Source organism: Setaria viridis, chromosome 6 (genome assembly GCF_005286985.2).
Source record: "Setaria viridis chromosome 6, Setaria_viridis_v4.0, whole genome shotgun sequence".
Taxonomy (NCBI): domain Eukaryota; kingdom Viridiplantae; phylum Streptophyta; class Magnoliopsida; order Poales; family Poaceae; genus Setaria; species Setaria viridis.
Window position 1 is genome coordinate 35,615,455 of NC_048268.2, and position 17,494 is coordinate 35,632,948.

A 17,494-nucleotide genomic window follows, 5' to 3' on the forward strand; every position below is an offset into this window, starting at 1 on the left:
GTTCATGAGAAGTTTTTTATGAAACAAATTTATCTGATCAAAATCAGAAAAAGAGAAGACCAACCGGAATATGAATTATTAGCCCATTTTTTTCATTTTTTTAGAATTAATACCAACAAGGACTAAAAGGGCCAGTGCAAGTGCCTAGCGTGGCCACCCCTATAGTCCCGGTTGGTTTTACCAACCGGAACTAAAGGGGGTCTTTAGTCCCGGGTGAATTGGATCTCGGATGGATTTTTGAGATCTTTGAGGCCTACCAACAGGGACTACTTAGTTTTCTACCAGTGTGTGGTCCCCCACCTACCCGTCGTCGCACGGCGTGTGACCGGCACGGTGACGAGGCAATCAATGGGGTAAAGTGGGAGCGCCCAGTGCGGGTCCTCAATGGTGATTTGCGAACAACCTTCCAAGGGCAAGGCGATCATGCAGTATGAGGAGGAAAAGGCTATGGAATCTGGCAACCTTTAAGGCTATTTTGAATTTCTAGCTTTGCCTTTAAATATGTGGTGGTTGCAATTTCTAGCTTTGCTATGAAGAGACTCGCTATTTGCTACTTAACTTTACTAGTCGCTTAATATTGTAAAAGATGATTTAGTTAGAAGTTTTGAGTAGCATACTATATTTGGATAATGAACAGATTTCAACTACTTCTGCTTCCTGCATATGATCCGTTATCCTTTCATTGAATACTTATTAGATAGTAATGTACTATTTTTATGAGTAATGCACTATTCTTGGATAATGAGCGTGAGTCTTTAACCACTTATACTTACCGATCGAACATGTTCTTTTATTCATTAATTGAATACTTGTTGGGTAGTAATATATTATGTTTTGAGTAACGCATTATATTGTGGATGATGAGCGGCTTTCAACTACTTTTTCTTGCTGCATATGCTCCTTATTTTTCCGATGAATATTTGTTGCGTAGTAATGTGCTATCTTTACAAGTAATGTACTACTCTTGGATTGAGCATGAGTCTTGTGATCTACTTATACTTGCCTATTGAACATGTTATTTTCTTTGTTAAATGTATACTTGTTGGGCAGTAATGCATTATGTTTTTTATTAATGTAAATGAACTTAAATGACAAATATTTATGCATGCTGAGTATGCTCCAAGGCATCTAACTATAGAAAGTTTACACAGTGGAGTAGTCCACTCTAGCACTTTATATTATTTAGATTTTCATACTATTTATTCTAGTTATTATTCATTTTCTTCTTCTGATGTGTTAGTTGAAGTTAGGTATTTTTGTTTTATATGCTGTTTATCACAGGCTATGGAGAAGATAAGGGGGCTTTATGACCAGAAGCGTAAAGAGCAGAAAAGATTGTACTATAGCGGTGCTGAATCTCATAAGCTTGAGGCAATGGAGATTTGTGTCAAGAAGCTGTCCACAAAGGTGACCATTGCCATCCAGATAGTACACAGCATATCAAAAAATATCAACAAGCTTAGAGATGAAGAGCTATGGCCTCAAACACATGAGATAATCAAAGGGTATGTAACATGACTCTCTTTACATTATATTAGCACCTACTTCACTATCTAGATGCTAATTTGATACTTAACATATATAGATATATTATTCCTGACTGGAAACTATGTTTCAGGTTTATGCAAATGTGGCACACCGTGTCAGAGTGCCATCAGATGCAGTGCTGACGCTGCTTCAAACTTGTAGATTGTCGGGTCATCTCCAAAGCATCTGCCTGCTTTTTTGTCTACTGTCTCTTCATTTTTGGTGTCCATGCGATTGGTTGGTGCTGGTGACTGTAATTCTGGCGACTGGCGGCGTGCACAATGAGGCAGCCGGAGAGAAGTGCAACGGGGTGGAGCTTTGCTAGGCTCCTCTACCTGATAGAACTTGGAGAGGCTTGTCGACGGTGCGTGCATCATCTCCGGGTGCAAGGTCTCTAAATTCTGATGGCAACGTGCTGGTGTAATCAGCGAGGAGCTCGCGGTCGATTCAGCGAGAGCACGCGTGGTAGCCGAAGAAGATAGCCTTGGCACGCACCAAAGAAGAGAGTGGGGAGTTTTAGCCACAGGGCAACTAAAATTGATACTGCCATCGAGGATCACCGTGCCACTGCCCTTCACCGAACATCTGGCCGGCGGCCGTGTGTCACGAGCCTGGGTAGATAGGAGGGGGTTGCCGGCATCGCGTATGGCGGTGAGGTCGGTTCGCCGCCTCGAGCAAGGTCAAAAGGGGGAAGAAGACGAGAGATATAGTTTAGGTTTCTGTTCGTTGATGCCCTCCTCATCGGGGTTCAAGGTCCTTAAGCAGTAGCCCATGGGCTGTCACCCAATTACAGGACCGGAGGCCCAAACCTGGCACATAGGCTGGCTATCCTATTACATGTCCTTGGGCCCATAAGCGGTAGTTGGTGACATTTCTCCCTTGTTAAGAACCAACTTGTCCTCAAGTTGTAACTGAAAGTTTATCTTCAAGTTGCCCATAAGCAATGCATATCACCCCACAATATTGTCATCTATGGAAGGAAAGCTTATCTTCAAGGCGTGCAAATTCTCCCAAGTAGCCTAGGTTATAGGTAACTCTTGCCATTGCACCAGTTCGAAAGGAATCATCTTGTTGCCCACCTTCTGGAATCGCCGCTGAACAACCTGCACAGGATGGCATACAGTTATTTGGTAGACACAATTGAGATTAGCATCATTGCTCACCGTGGTATTAGGAGGTAGAGCTTTCTTCAGCTGTGGTACATGTATGACTGGGTGAATATGGCTTGTGTCAGGTAATTGCAGTTTGTATGCTACAGCCTCCACTTTCTGTGTTATCAGGTAGGGTCCAAAGAACTTGTAACTCAGTTTTTGTTTGATCTCTTGGCTACTAGCATCTGAACATAAGGGTGTAATTTGACATACACCCAGTCACCCACTTCAAATTGTCTTTCCTGTCTTTTCAAATTGTCTTTCCTGTCTTTTCTTGTCAGCCTGATGCTTCATACACTGCTGAGCTCTCAATAGGTTGTGTTTTATGACAGCAGACATCTCATTTCTATCCTTCAACCATTGGTCCAAATCAGGCACTATACATTGATGGTTCACTGTAATACCAAAATGTCGATGTTGATGCCCATAAAGAACTTCAAATGGAGTTTTCCCATGAGATGAATGTGTGGTTGTGTTGTACCAGAATTATGCTAATGCAAGCCATTGGGACCATTTGGTAGGGCAGGATTGGACCATACATCTCAGGTATGTCTCTAAGCACTGATTGAGTCTCTCTATTTGCCTATCAGTTTGGGGATGGTAAGAGGAGCTCATATTTAAGGTTGTCTCTGATAGATTAAACAGTTCTTGCCACATATTGCTTGTGAACACCCTGTCTCTATTTGATATTATCACTTGTGGTAACCCATGCAACTTGTATACATTGTTATGGAATAACTGAGCTACTGATAGTGTTGTGTATGGATGAGATAATGGAATCAAATGACCATACTTTGTGAAATTATCCACAATTACAATTATAGTATCAAACTATTTTGACTTGGGTAGCCCTTCTATAAAATCCATGCTAATAATTTGCCAAGCTTGTTGAGGGACAGATAATGGCTAAAGTAATCTAGGAATCTTAGAATGCTTTGGTTTAGCTTGTTGACATACCTGACACTTGGAGACATACTCTTTGATATCTTGCTTCATATTAAGCTATGCAAAGAGAGATTCGATCTTGTTATATGTTGGTAATATACCACTGTGTCCACCCAGGCCACTGTCATGCAAAGCTGAGAATACTACTTGATGTGCTTCTTTATGAGTCCCTAACCATACTCTGCCTTTGTATCTGATCAGCCCATCTACTAATGTAAACCCTTTGTCATTGGCAGTTGTAAGAGACAATTATGTCAGTAGCTGCTTTGTGTGCTCATCTTTGTGATAGCCTTCAACAATGATCTCCAACCATCTTGGAGTCCGGCGACCGTGGAAGCCCCATACGCCTTCCGTAGGATGAACAGAAGGGGCTCGGAGTGCAGCCTGATGGGGAACAACCTAGCCGGACGGTGCAGTCTAGGGAGCGAATTTTGTCCATTAGAGCCTTTTTCAGCCTATTGCCTAGGGAGGTTGTTGTCCAGTTTGTAGCCCATACAACTATTTTCTTATTTTCCCCTCTCATTTTCCTATTGTTCTCCGTGTAGAATAATTTGTTCATACCTATTCACTTTTAGGACTATTTTATTCACATAGTTAAATTAACTGTGCATCTTGTTTAACATTTTATTCGCATAAACAATTATTTTGTTCAAGAATTATTAGCATTGGCAAAAATGTTCCAACTATATAAAAAATGTTGGTAAAAAGTATCATCCACACATAGTCAAGTCGTAAGAAATATTTGGTGCAATCTAAATTTAATTTAGATGGTCGGTTTAAGATTTATAACTTTTTAGTTGCAATCCACTTGCACAACATGCTATCATGATTGAGTGTAGGGTTTTGTGCTTCCTCTTTAGATGCTGTTGCTACTTCACGTGTGTGCAATTGGTGCGTTGCTGTACTCGTGGCTCATGGACTCCATATTGGTGGGCTACTCCTTTCTTCGGGCGACAAGTAGCAAACTCACGATAGCATTGTAAAGGAATTCGTGTGTGATCCGATCACATTGTAGAGGAGCGCATGTTTGACTACAACTAAAGAAGGGAAGGGCTTGTTCTTGGTCACCTAAGAGGGAAGAAGAAGCAGCCGCCCTCGCTGTCATCCGGAGGTACCCTCGCAGCTCCCCCTCCCCTCCTCATCTCCCACGATCGATCTCAATCCCCTAAATAGTGTCCGCTTGTCCAAAATCGTGAAGAAAGGCTTCTCATATATTTCATAGCTGCTTGTTGGTGGTCGAGATTAGGGTTTCGTCGCTGGTTGGGGATTGAGATTAGGGTTTTGTCGTGCCTAGTCGAGATGACCACCCACGTTGGATCTGTTCTGCCGACCGACGGAGCCGGCGCCGGCGCTGCGTGGGCGGGGGAGAAGAGGCGCAAGACCGTTGCCCCGCCATCTCCTCCTCTCGACCTCGGCTCCTCATCCTCCGACGATGAGTCCGCCGTTTTCACAGCGGAAGACGACATCGACCGTGAGGAGGTATCTTGTTGCTACGAGCAGCTCTGAAAGTGCGAGAGCTTCCTCACTGTGACGCGCCTTACCGCCACTCGCATGGGGGAGAAAGACACAGATCGATGAGACGTAAAAATGCCTCTGCGAGCTTCGCTACAGAGACTACAAGGTCCGTTATGTCACTACCATATCATTGCACCTTAAGCCGATCCCATATATTATTTATGATGATCCATATGCCCTTGCATGCAGATCCTGATGGGAGATGGCCTCAGCAACCCGGCCTTTGACGCTTTTGATTGCCAGTGGGATAGCACCATTGAGCCGGGTCCTAGCATCTTTGGTTGGACCTACGACCCCAGAGTCATTAATTTGGATGGCTTGGATGACTACCAGCGCATAGTACCTACCAGAGTTGTGCGTACTTAATTTCTTTGCATTAACTTTAGCAGCATTTTATTTATAGTTTTAATGGGTATCCAATATAAACTGTTGCTGCAACTGCATGACCATTGCTATAATCTACCTTTCTGTTTGCGTATGACAACATCTATCGCCTGTAATGGTTCAATGATTGTATTATGTGTTGCTCGGCCAGTACAGTGGTATCACTACGGGAAAGCTAAAAATTGCCGAGTGTATTTTTTTTGCCGAGTGTTTTTTTGCGAGCACTCGGCAAACAAGCTCTTCGCCGAGTGCCAAGCCAAAAACACTCGGCAAAAAAATACACTCGGCAAATTGGGGCTTTGCCGAGTGTCAAATAAAAAACACTCGGCAAAGCCCCCTCTTTGCCGAGTGTCAAAAAAAACACTCGGCAAAGAGGGGGGTTTGCCTACTGTTTTTTTTGACACTCGGCAAAAAAATAATTTCTTTTCCTCTTTTCACCATGAACTTTTTTCTACTCCCCACATACAACATGTGGTACTCCATGTTAAAATTTGGTATATTTTTGGATTTATTTGCTATATTTATTTAATTAATTGCATTTCAAGGAAATTTTTGGTATAAGTCAAATTTGAACTGCAAGTGATTCAAATTATGGAACAAAATGAGTAGAAAAATGATGTTCATGTTATTCGGCCCAATTTGAGACCTGACCTATGAAATGACAAGAAATTTCGAACATCTTGTTCAGGAAACACGACCACGAACGTGTGACAGTGGTATTTTTAAATTATAAAAAAAACAAGGAAAGTCTGAAAATCATGAGATTTGTCATGATGTGATGATATCATAGGTGGAGGCTGTGGAAAAAAATTGAGAATGTTTTGCACATTTTGTCACGTACGATGTTTACAAACCGAAGCATTTCAGAAGAAGAATAGTAACGTTGAGAAGGATTGCATAAGATTTGGAGTCAAAATGACGGTCGAGTTTTAATTTGACTACAAAACTTTTTGTACAGTCAATAGAGAATATATATTATTTCATGTAAATTTTTGACAATTTTTTAAAACTGTTAGATATTTTTTAATTTTTTTTTAAAATATCTTTGCCGAGTGTCCTAGGTTAGACACTTGGCAAACAACCGTTCACCGAGTGTCACCCTAGGACACTCGACGACCGTTCTTTTTTCCCACCCGGCCGCAAGCCTTATCCCGGCCGCAAGCCTTATCCCGGCCTTATCTCCTCCTCACATCTTTCTCTCTCCCCCCGCCCCCGGCCCCGGCGCCCGGCGCCTCCCGGCCCGCCGCCCGGCGCCCAGCGCCCCGTCCCCGTCCTCGCCGCCGCCCGACGCCCGGCCCCCGGCCCCGCCACCGCCCCCTTCTTCCCCTCCGGCGCGGATCCGGCGGCCCCCACCTCTCTCCCCTCCGGATCTGGCGCGTGGCGGCGGGCGGCGGCGGGCGGGCGGCGGCGGCGGGCGGCGGCGGGCGGGTGGCGGCGGCGGGCGGCGGCGGGCGGGCGGCGGCGGGCGGGCGGCAGCGGCGGGCGGCGGCGGGCGGGCGGCAGCGGCGGGCGGCGGCGGGCGGCCGCGGCGGGCGGCAGCGGCGTGGCGGCCGGTGGCGGCGTGGTGGCCGTGGCCGTGGCCGGCGGCCGACGGCCGGTGGTCTGTTTTTTTTATTTTTTCCGAAAATGTTTGCCGAGTGCTTTTTGACACTCGGCAAATCATTTGCCGAGTGCTCGATGTTCGACACTCGGCAACTCCACGTTTGCCGTAGGAAAGTTCGCCGAGTGCCGTTCGCCGAGTGTTACACTCGGCGAACTCTTTGCTGAGAGTTTTTCGGCCTTTGCCGAGTGCCTCAGGCACTCGGCAACCTTGTTGTTTCCGGTAGTGTATCGAACTGCAACTTTGCTTCTTAAAAGTCTTTATTAGTTAATTTTCTGCAGAAAAAAAGAATTCCATACTCCATAATGTTGTTGATATAATTTTGTTAGTCAGCACCTCTTTGGATTGACAGCTCTTATTCGACTAAAAAATAACTTAATGAAAAAAAATCTGAATTGCATGCCATTTACCCAACCTCTAAAATTATTTTAATTTGCTGGAACCTTTTTGTTCCAATCCTGCTTGCACACCCAGCCTTATCTTTTGAAAGAACTTTACTTGATTAATTAGCCATGACAAAACATGTTCTTTTCTTTTGAATCAAAATTTTGGTAGTTAGCACTTTCTTTCTTTCTTTCTTTTCCGGCTCCATGGTGTCCAACAAGCTGCAGTATGCAGCTTGCCATTCCCGAACATTGTTCTTGGCTAACATCACTTATGTGATATTTGACACTATTAGTTCTGATTGGTAGTGCAGACTCTTGATACTAGTTCAGCTTACGCTTCTATTTTGGTTCTGAAGTTTACGCAAACCCTAAATTTTAGGGCCACACAGTGTAGTGTACAATGCTATCGTGGCAGTCCATATCTGAAAATAGGATACCATAATGCAAGCAAACATGGAAAAACATTCAAGAGAGTGACACTTCCATAACCATTAAATCCACATGTATGTGCATGAGCTATATTTCGGTTCCTGTACTTGAAGCCTTTATTTTTGGCAAACAGAATGGCACGTTCTTATTGTTCTTGGTTTGTTTTTTGTTAGTTGCAGTAACTGAATCTGTTTTGCCAATATATTTGTGCTCGATTCATTCTTTATGCCTTTTTCCCAGCATTTTATGTAAATATGAAGTTCTGAACCTAATCGCACTTAAATTAGAATATGAGTTACTCAGGGACCAAGTTACATAAAAAAGATTGAATGTCCACTTTTGCCTATGTACTTCGATTGCATGCTTCTAGTACTGTTGCTTGACTAATGTATTAATTGCTTCACTCCTTTGGGTAGCAGGATTTTGATGAGTATCATGATCGGGATGCTTACCGTTTGACTCGTAGCGACTACAAAACTGATCAGGAGTATGTCAAGTATTGTGATGAAATGTCAAAGAAAACCAAGGTATGCATCATGTGTCTATCTGGCTATTGAAAAGAGCTCAGAAGTTAGTGCTGTAGATTGATTTATTTTGACTGACGGACAAATATTTCACCGTTCGATAGTGGGTTGAAGAGTCTATGTGTCAGACCTTTGAAGAGGTAAGCTTGAACAATAGAAAACAATGTAATTGAGATATGTGCTTTGTTTAGCGCCATGAGAACTCCTTTGCTCTTTAGTTTAAAGAGAAGTTTGAGCAAAGAAGCCATAAGCAACCCTTGAAGATTGCGAAAGGCTTCCCCCATTTGACATTAACTTTAGCTCTTCATGGCTTTGATGCAAGATCCCTTTGTTTTGTTGACTTGCAGTAGACGGCAACAGTTCTGGTTTATACACATTTGATGATTTCATTCTCTTTACATAGGAGCATGTGTTGGCCGTGGCCTACAAACTTGATACAGAGGACTATGTTCGTGTTTATTTTGAGGTTTGGGAGCGAGTCTGCTGTAAGAAAGTGGTTGACAGGAAGTCTATGGGATATATATATAAATCGCTGATTATGTTTGTTTGCATGTAATCTTTGTTGCCTATGCTTTGTTTTTTATGTTTACTTGTCTCAGCAGATGAGTTTCGAAGATGCTTTGAAGTCAGCCCTTCCGGCGTTCAATTATTATTCATGCAGCTATAGGATCAGAGGTCAGCTCTTGGGACATCATAACCTGGTGCTTGATGAAGTAAGTTCTGTTTATCCACTTGTTTTAGGCAACTTTGGTACTGCTTGTTAATTAAGATATAGTGCTAATATATAACTTGTGTGTTTCTCTTTGTTAGTTTAAAACATGCATTGGTCAAGTCCCAAGCCATGTAAGTACATATATTATTGCGGGTATATGCTATATGTTAAGAACTACCATGTTTTTCCTTTGATCTCTCTGTTTGCCTTTTTAGGTTACAGATAAAGACGAAGTCTTAAAGCACATTATCGATGCAGTTTACAAGATAAAGGTTGTTTTCAATGGAATAGTTTCTTGCCTGGCTAATATGTAACCCTGCATGAGTTTAAGATTAATAATTAATTGTGGACCTGATTTGTTTGTCAGTCTGCTGAAAGACCAAAATTTTATCTGGATTTTGTCAAGAAGAAGTTTGAGGTTGCACAGCGGCTCCAGTTGTATCCTGGTACTGATGCGTTCCTGGAGCTATAGGGTTTATACTTGTTGCATCATGTTGATTGGATAAACAAGTTTGGCATGTCTTGACAATTATATGCCTGATTTTTTTTTTGGCAGATGAGGGCACGTTTCGCATTGGACGGTTAGATGCCTCGTGACTACATGAATTCACCTAGCTATTAGCTGTGCAACTTATTGCAGGTTCAAAGAAGGCGGCTGTACTTTTGAGTCTTTGACATATTTGCTGGTTTCAGAAAGAGATGCTATAGTTATAACTTATTTCAATGCTGATGTAGAACCTGCTAGATCATGTCGTGCAGACGTAGAGTCATACAAAACGCTGTACTTGATGCCGACTGCAGTACTGGATTACCTACCGGGCTCCTGCTGTACTTGCGCCACTTTGAAGCTTTGCGCGATTTTTTCCCTGCAGCCAGCAGTCTCACAGATGATGAACTCTTGCAGATGGCAAGGCAGGCCGGCGGCGCATGATCGCCTCGGTTCGGAACGCCAACAACTGTGGTGGCCACCTGGACCGATGGAAGTTACAAACCAGAACGTGCTGGTGTGGAACGTGCGGGGTCTGAACGCACGATGCCGCCGGGATGCTTTGCGCGACGTCACGCAAGACGCAAGAGCCTCTGTAGTTTGTGTGCAAGAAACTAAACTGAGTGTAATCGACCCATTCATGGTCTCAGAGTTGCTTGGAAACGCATTTTCATCCTACGCTTTTCTGCCTTCGGTCGGAGCCAGCGGAGGGTTGTTGGTGGCCTGTCGAGGCCCAGACGTCTCTTGCACGACCTTGCACGTCGGCCGTTTCTCCATCACGGTTACCATCTCGGTGCAAGGCTCTCCTGAACCATGGTGCCTGACCAACGTTTACGGTCCGCAGCCGAACGCAGACAAGGTAGAGTCCTTAGATGAGCTCTGGTCCGTTCACAACATCGTCACGCCAATGTGGCTTATCACTGGCGACTTTAACTTAGTCCTCGACGCGGCCGACAAGAACAGAGACATTGTTAACCGCCGGAACATGGGCAGGTTTAGGAGATTTGCAGATGAACTGCAACTCAAAGACGTAAACCTTCACGGCAGGAGGTATACTTGGAGCAACGAGCGACAGGAACCGACCATGGCCAAATCAGACAGAGTGCTTGTGTCTGTCGAGTGGGATGCCCATTTTCCTTTCTGCTTTCTTCAGGCACTTTCATCAGATATGTCCAACCTTCTGCACCAAACGAAGGTTCCATTTTGAAGCATGGTGGCCGAAACTGCCGGGCTACATAGACGCTGTGATCAGAGGTTGGGTTTGCCCCAGCACAATATCCAATCCTTTCACCCGGTTAGATATGAAGTTCAAGAACACTTCACGGGATCTGCACAGATGGAGCCAGCAATGTGTGGGTAATGTCCGATCACAAAATTCTCATTGCCAAAACACTGATCCTCTGGCTAGACAGCGCCCAGGATTACAGAAGCTTAACGCCACAGGAAACCACGCTGAGGAAAGAGCTCAAGTGCAAGGTTTTGGGGCTCCTGTCGCTCGAAAGAACTATCGCCCGCCTACGCTCGAGGATGGTCTATTTCAGGGATGGTGATGCCAACACCAGATTGTTTCATATGCAGTGCAGCAACAGGACTAGGAAGAGGTTTGTGGCCAGACTTGAATACGACAATGCCGTGGCTTTCACTCATGATGAAAAAGAACACATGCTGTACTCTTACTTCATGAGAATTATGGGGACAGCCGTAGAGCGCTCGGAGGTTACGGATTTACAAGTTCTTGGAATTCAGCAAGCTAACTTATCCCACCTAGAAGCCCCTTTTTCCGAGGAAGACGTTTGGAGCACCATCAGGAACTTGCCCAAGGAGAAATCCCCCGGCCCTGATGGCTTCACAGCAGAATTTTACATCTCTGCATTGCCGGTGATTAAGTTGGATATCATGTCAGCGTTCAGTGCTTTTTATAGTGGGAGAAGTGCTCAGCTTCACAGGTTGAATGGTGCACTCATCACACTGTTGCCAAAGGGCCAGGACCCAGATCACCGGCGGATTACAGGCCGATAAGTCTAATACATAGTTTTGCTAAATTGGTAGCAAAGCTATTGGCCAACAGGCTTGCTCCGGAACTTCATCATCTAGTGGATGTGAACCAAAGCGCGTTCATCCACAAATGATCGATTCACGACAGCTTCAAATTCGTGGAGCAAGCTGCCAGGTCGTTGCACAGGAAAAAGAGAGCCTCAGTTCTCCTGAAACTTGATATCTCAAAAGCATTTGACACCGTGTGTTGGCCATTCTTGCTTCAGGTGATGGAAGCTTTAGGATTTGGTGCAAAGTTTCGTGATTGGGCGTCTGCTATAATCTCGACAGGGACGACCAGAATCTTGCTCAATGGCACCCCTGGCCGGCCAATCCGCAATGCACGGGGGCTTAGACAAGGGGACCCTCTTTGCCCTATGCTTTTCATATTGCTCATGGAGATTCTGCATAGACTGCTTAAAAAAGCTGTTGAGCAAGGGTTGTTAGCTGCTCCAGCCGATCCCGGAATTACAACATCAGTGTTCACTTTACCTGATGACGTCGTCCTGTTTGCTGCTCCAAGGACTCAGGATATGATCACCATCAAGGAAGTCCTGCAGTTCTTCGGCTATGCCTCCGGCCTACACACCAATTTGCAGAAGAGCCTCGTAGCGCCTATTGCATGTTCAGAAGAGCAGATAAACGGGATCAGAGACATCCTACCAGCTCGAGTGGCCGATTTTCCCATCCAGTACTTGGGCATCCCTCTCACTGTTCGACGTCTTACAAAACAACATTTCCAACCTTTGATCGACAAGGAAAGCCGGTAGATTGACTACAGTCAAAGTGGTCATGAGCTCAATCTGTACTCATACCCTCATTTCACTGAAAATACCGGACTGGGTCCTGCAGGAGATCAACAAGAGACGCAGGGGGTTCCTATGGGCCGGCAATGTCTGGTAGCCTGGCCAACAACCTGCAGGCCAACTGAATATGGTGGATTGGGCATCACAGACCTCAGAATCGCCTCCTTTGCTCTCAGGTTGAGATGGCTTTGGCTTCAGAAAACGGATCCCAACAGACCGTGGAGACACCTGAACCTGGATTTCGCTCATCAACCTGTACTCCGTCAGATGTTTCAGGCCTCGATTCAGGTATAGCTTGGCGACGGAAATTTGGCCTTGTTCTGGCAAGACAACCGGTTCGGACAGTCATCACCTTGCCTCCTTGCACCAGATCTTTGCAACTTGGTCAGGCCAAGCATCAGGCGAACAAGAACCGTAGCGCAAGCGCTGCACCACAAACAGTGGATACGCGATGTTGTCGAACGTGCTACAGTGGCTGCTTTTTCTCAGTACGTTCTTCTTTGGCATGCACTCGTTGAGGTTCAGCTATCCGATGCTGTCGAGGACAGAGTCTCCTGGAGGTGGAATGCGTCGGGCATCTACACAGCCAAATCAGCTTACCGAGCATTCTTCATTGGCGCCACGAAATTCGCGGCAGCAAAGTTCATCTGGCAGGCTTGGGCTCCTTTGAAAATCTGTTTTGAGAATACGTAGGAGAGCTGCGTACCTTTGTATTAAGAAGAATGAATAGAATTGTTACAACGCGGGCCTACCGGGCTCACGCACACGGTTTTGAAATGTAGCTTGAGCTTACATGGCAACTTATTTACATCCGTTTAAACTCAAAGGTCAGGGTAAGAAACCACTAAGGTACCGTTGCTTCAGCGTCGTCCTGTTGTCACGGCCATTGGAACATTGCTAAGTGTTTGGCTCCTGCCGCGCACCAATCAGCAGCTTGGTCTCGGATTAGCTCAGTTAGTTGCAGAGGAAGGAAAGGCTGTGGACGGCTGAAAGACGACACCGTCATAATCTGCAAAGCAATTCAGATTGTGCCCTCTGCGATCAGGCTCCTGAAACTACCACTCATTTGTTCGCTTTGTGCCCCTACACCCAGGAGGTCTGGCACTTCGTCAGTGTCAGGTTGCACATTCAGAACATCACGCCGGCACCTGACTGCTCCTTAGCTGATTCGTGGACTAACAAGCGCAGTTCAATTCGAAGATCAAAGAGGAAGGGGTTCGATTCAGCATTCATGCTGATCTCTAGGAGAATCTGGAAGCAGCGCAATGATCGAGTATTCACGAGAGCCTCTGACAAAACACCTGCTTCGCTGGCAGCTGACATCATTCAGGAAGGTTCTTTGTGGTGTGCGGCCGGCGCCAAACACTTAAATATGCTGGATTGGCCGCAAACGCAGCAGCTGCTTGGACAGACTTATCATTAGGTGCTAGCTTGGACTGTTGTAGGTTGTTTATTGTGGCATGTAATAGCTGAAATTCGATCTTAAATCGTGTGCGTGCATCTGGAATAGCCCGCGTTGTAACTATTTTCATTCTCTTCTTAATACAAAGGTGCGCAGCTCTCCTGCGTATTCTCGAAAAATACATCTTTTTTTGAACCTGTACGTATGTTTGTTACATTGATCGTCCTTAATTAGTCATAAGAGTAGTCATAAGAACTCGTGCGCATGATTTCCTTGTTTCTCTTTTCTTTAATTTTGTTGGCTGCCTGCGCCTCTGCCTTCTTGAACCCTTCTTCTCCAACGAAGCTGGATCTGTTTTCCTCGCGTGTTGGTCTCTGCGCCTCAGCGATTTTCATTTTTTTTTCAAGAACGCGAAGTCGCGAACGGACGCGTCCTGCCACGAGAAATCAAGGCGCTCCTTTTCTTTCATCAGAGCAGAAACGGAAGAGCATATAAGTTGACCGATCAATGATCGGTCTCAATACCCCACCAAATAATTGACTTGTCCAAAAAGATTAGGGCACCTGATGCCGCTCCTCCCATCTATGACACCGGAAGACCGTCAGCGCGCCATCGCCTCCGCTCGGCCTCGGTAGTCGTCAGTCCATGCGTGCATTTCTTTTCATGTGTTTGAAGTATGTCATGTTTTGCCGACGGGGCTGGCTAGCATCCGGACGTTCGATAGGAGCAACTCCCATCGGACACATGCATCACCATCTGTTTAAAATCTGACAGCTACAGTAGTACTATAATAAATACCCACTAATAATCGGACCCTCCGTTGCAACATCAAAACAAAATAGCTGCAACATCGAAAATCTATGGTTGCAACATTGAAAAAATATGAAAAAATAGCTCAATGTAAACATAAATATTCAGTGAGGAAAAATTCACACTGCAACATTGAACATATGTTTCCTGCAACATTTCCAAATAAATCATCATATGTTAGGTTGAGATTGAGCTCGTACAGGAACAAATATTGCAGCATGAAAAATCAACAGATGAAACTCAAAAGCTAAATGTTGCAACATCGAAACATCTCAGAAAATCAATCGTGCAACGTCAAAAGGTACATTCATCTGCAATACTCGCGCACATCTATAGCACTTGCAACATCCAAAAATCTCTACTGCAACACCAGGAGGTACGTATCGCAACATGGAGCCGTCAATAGGCGCGAGCTTCTACTGCTCCGCTTCGCCACGGCGTCAAGCATCATGCAGAGGAGCCAGGGCCCGCTCAGGTCCATGACGACCAGCCGGTGGGACAACCGTCCGGCGCAACCGCCGGCACCGCCTTCGTTTCCCAGAAGCAATAGGCTGCAGGACTGCTGGTGCACCTCCAGGGGTGGGAGGAAGGCGCGGCGCCCGGTGACGAGGTCGTAGATGCAGAGGACGGCACGCTCCGCGAACAGGGCGCTACGGCGGAGGACGAGGAGGCCGCCGCGGGACTCCACGGGCGTGTACCTGTCAAACACATCCGGCGCGAACGGCTCACCGCGGCTGCCGCGCGACCTCCACGTGGTGCCGCATTTGGTGCTCGTCGAGGCTACCACCGTGCAATCCATCTGTTCATGGAGGAAGAACGGGGAAAGAGAGAGAACGGTTAGAGACAAAAGTGCTGGAAGGGAGGGGATAAGGTTTGTGGTGAGGCCCGCGGTGAAGGAGGGAAGGGGGATAGGGGCACGTCAGCATGTGGGCAGGAGCCGCGTCCGATTTTTTTAATTTCTCCGGACGTAAGAGTCCTAGCATTTTTGTTTGCGAATAGTACATGCACAATTATTTTGTCGTGATTGTTTTTTTTCAATTGTAGTAATTAACTGAGTTTGTTATGTTAACAAATTTGTGTTCAATTCATTATATATACATTTTTCTCTTTTTAGTTAAATATGAAACTTAATTGAGAATATTGAAATTTCCAAACGTTAGCATGGTATTTATCCTGAAAACTTGATCACACATATTTAAATCGATTTGAGTAGTGTAGGGTCCAAGAACTGTGTTGCCTCAAAAGGCTGAATGTTCATTTTGTTAGTCCTCTGCGTATGCGCTCGTAATTGGCTTCGTGGATTTGTTTTGTGAGCTGCTCTATTGGCAATTGCTCACAACTGAGTGAGGTCAATTCAGATTTCCAGCAGCAGGAATTGCAGCAAGGAACAGGATGCAAGCCTTTACAATACTGGCTGCTGTTTATCTCTTTCAGCACGCCGGCATGGAAGTGCAATAATTGATCATCACATTGCATGATCTGTAAGATTGTCGTTGCATTGTTCAGATGATCTGTAAGCTAGGTTGTCGTTGCATCGCTCAGATTAACGATCCAGACATGTTGTCTACTATGGAACTGACACGTATCCTCTCACATAAAGTCATAATGTAGGGGATTCGGACAGGCAGACACACTAACCTCTCACGATTAGGGCTGGTCACCGGATCAGGCCAGCACAAGAGTACAGCGCTGACCGTATCTCCCTTCCTTGTTTAGACCCTGCAGAGGATCCCAAGGATGTCTTGCTCCATTTAACAATCCAAGCATGTCCATCTGAAACCCTGAAACATCCCGGCATAAACTACTTCGAATCACAGGCCTGTACGGGCCCCGATCATACGGATATAATCCCGTACGTGATCCCCAATGATTCGTGCATGCTTGTGCGTGCGCAACGCCGCGGCAGCTTCGCCGTCGCCGGCCATGGAGACGCCACGTACCCTGTGTGCGCTCGTTCATGCACGCCCAACCACTTCTTCAGCTGATGTGCGGTTTGCAACCGCGGCGCACTCGGGCGACGCTTCCTAGTACGTGCCGCCGGCCGCCGTGCGTCTTGGTTGCCGCGGCCGCGGGTGGCATGCCAGCCAGGCCGTGCCGCCGCCGACATGACAGCGCACGGGACGGAGCATCTGCCATGTCCATGGTATATATGCGCTCGCACGGCAAGTCCGGCGATGGATTGAAGAGCTTCACAAGTGTACTGCGAATCCATCACGAACGTACGGACTACGCCCCCAGTGAAGTGATCGGTCATGGACATGGAGCACTGCGCGGCGGCGGAGCAGCAGCTGAGCAGGCTGCGGCAGCACGTCCTCGTCGCGTCGTGCTCCTCGCCGGCGGCGATGGCAGGCGCCCTGGAGGGCGTGGCGCGCGTGTACGAGCACGCGGAGGCGCTGGCGCGGTCCGCGCGCGCCGACCAGGTGGACGGCGAGCTGGAGGCCTCCGTGGCGCTTCTCGACGCGTGCGCCGCGGCGCGGGACGCGCTCGGCGCCATGCGCGCGTGCGCGCTCGACGCCGAAGCGGCCTTACGGCGGCGCGACGGCGCGGCGGCAGACCGCGCCGCGCGCGCGTGCGCGCGCCTGGCGCGGCGGGCGGGCGCGGACGCCAGGAGGCAGCGCCGCCGCGCCGGCGGATCAAGGTCCGAGCACCAGGCGGCGAGCGGCGGCGGCGGCGGGCACGCGCTGCAGGAGGCGCGGCGGCTCACCGTGGCCGTGCTGGAGCGCGTCGTGGCGGCGCTGTCGCGGCGCGTGGCCGCCGCCGCTGGTACCCCTCGGCCGGCGAG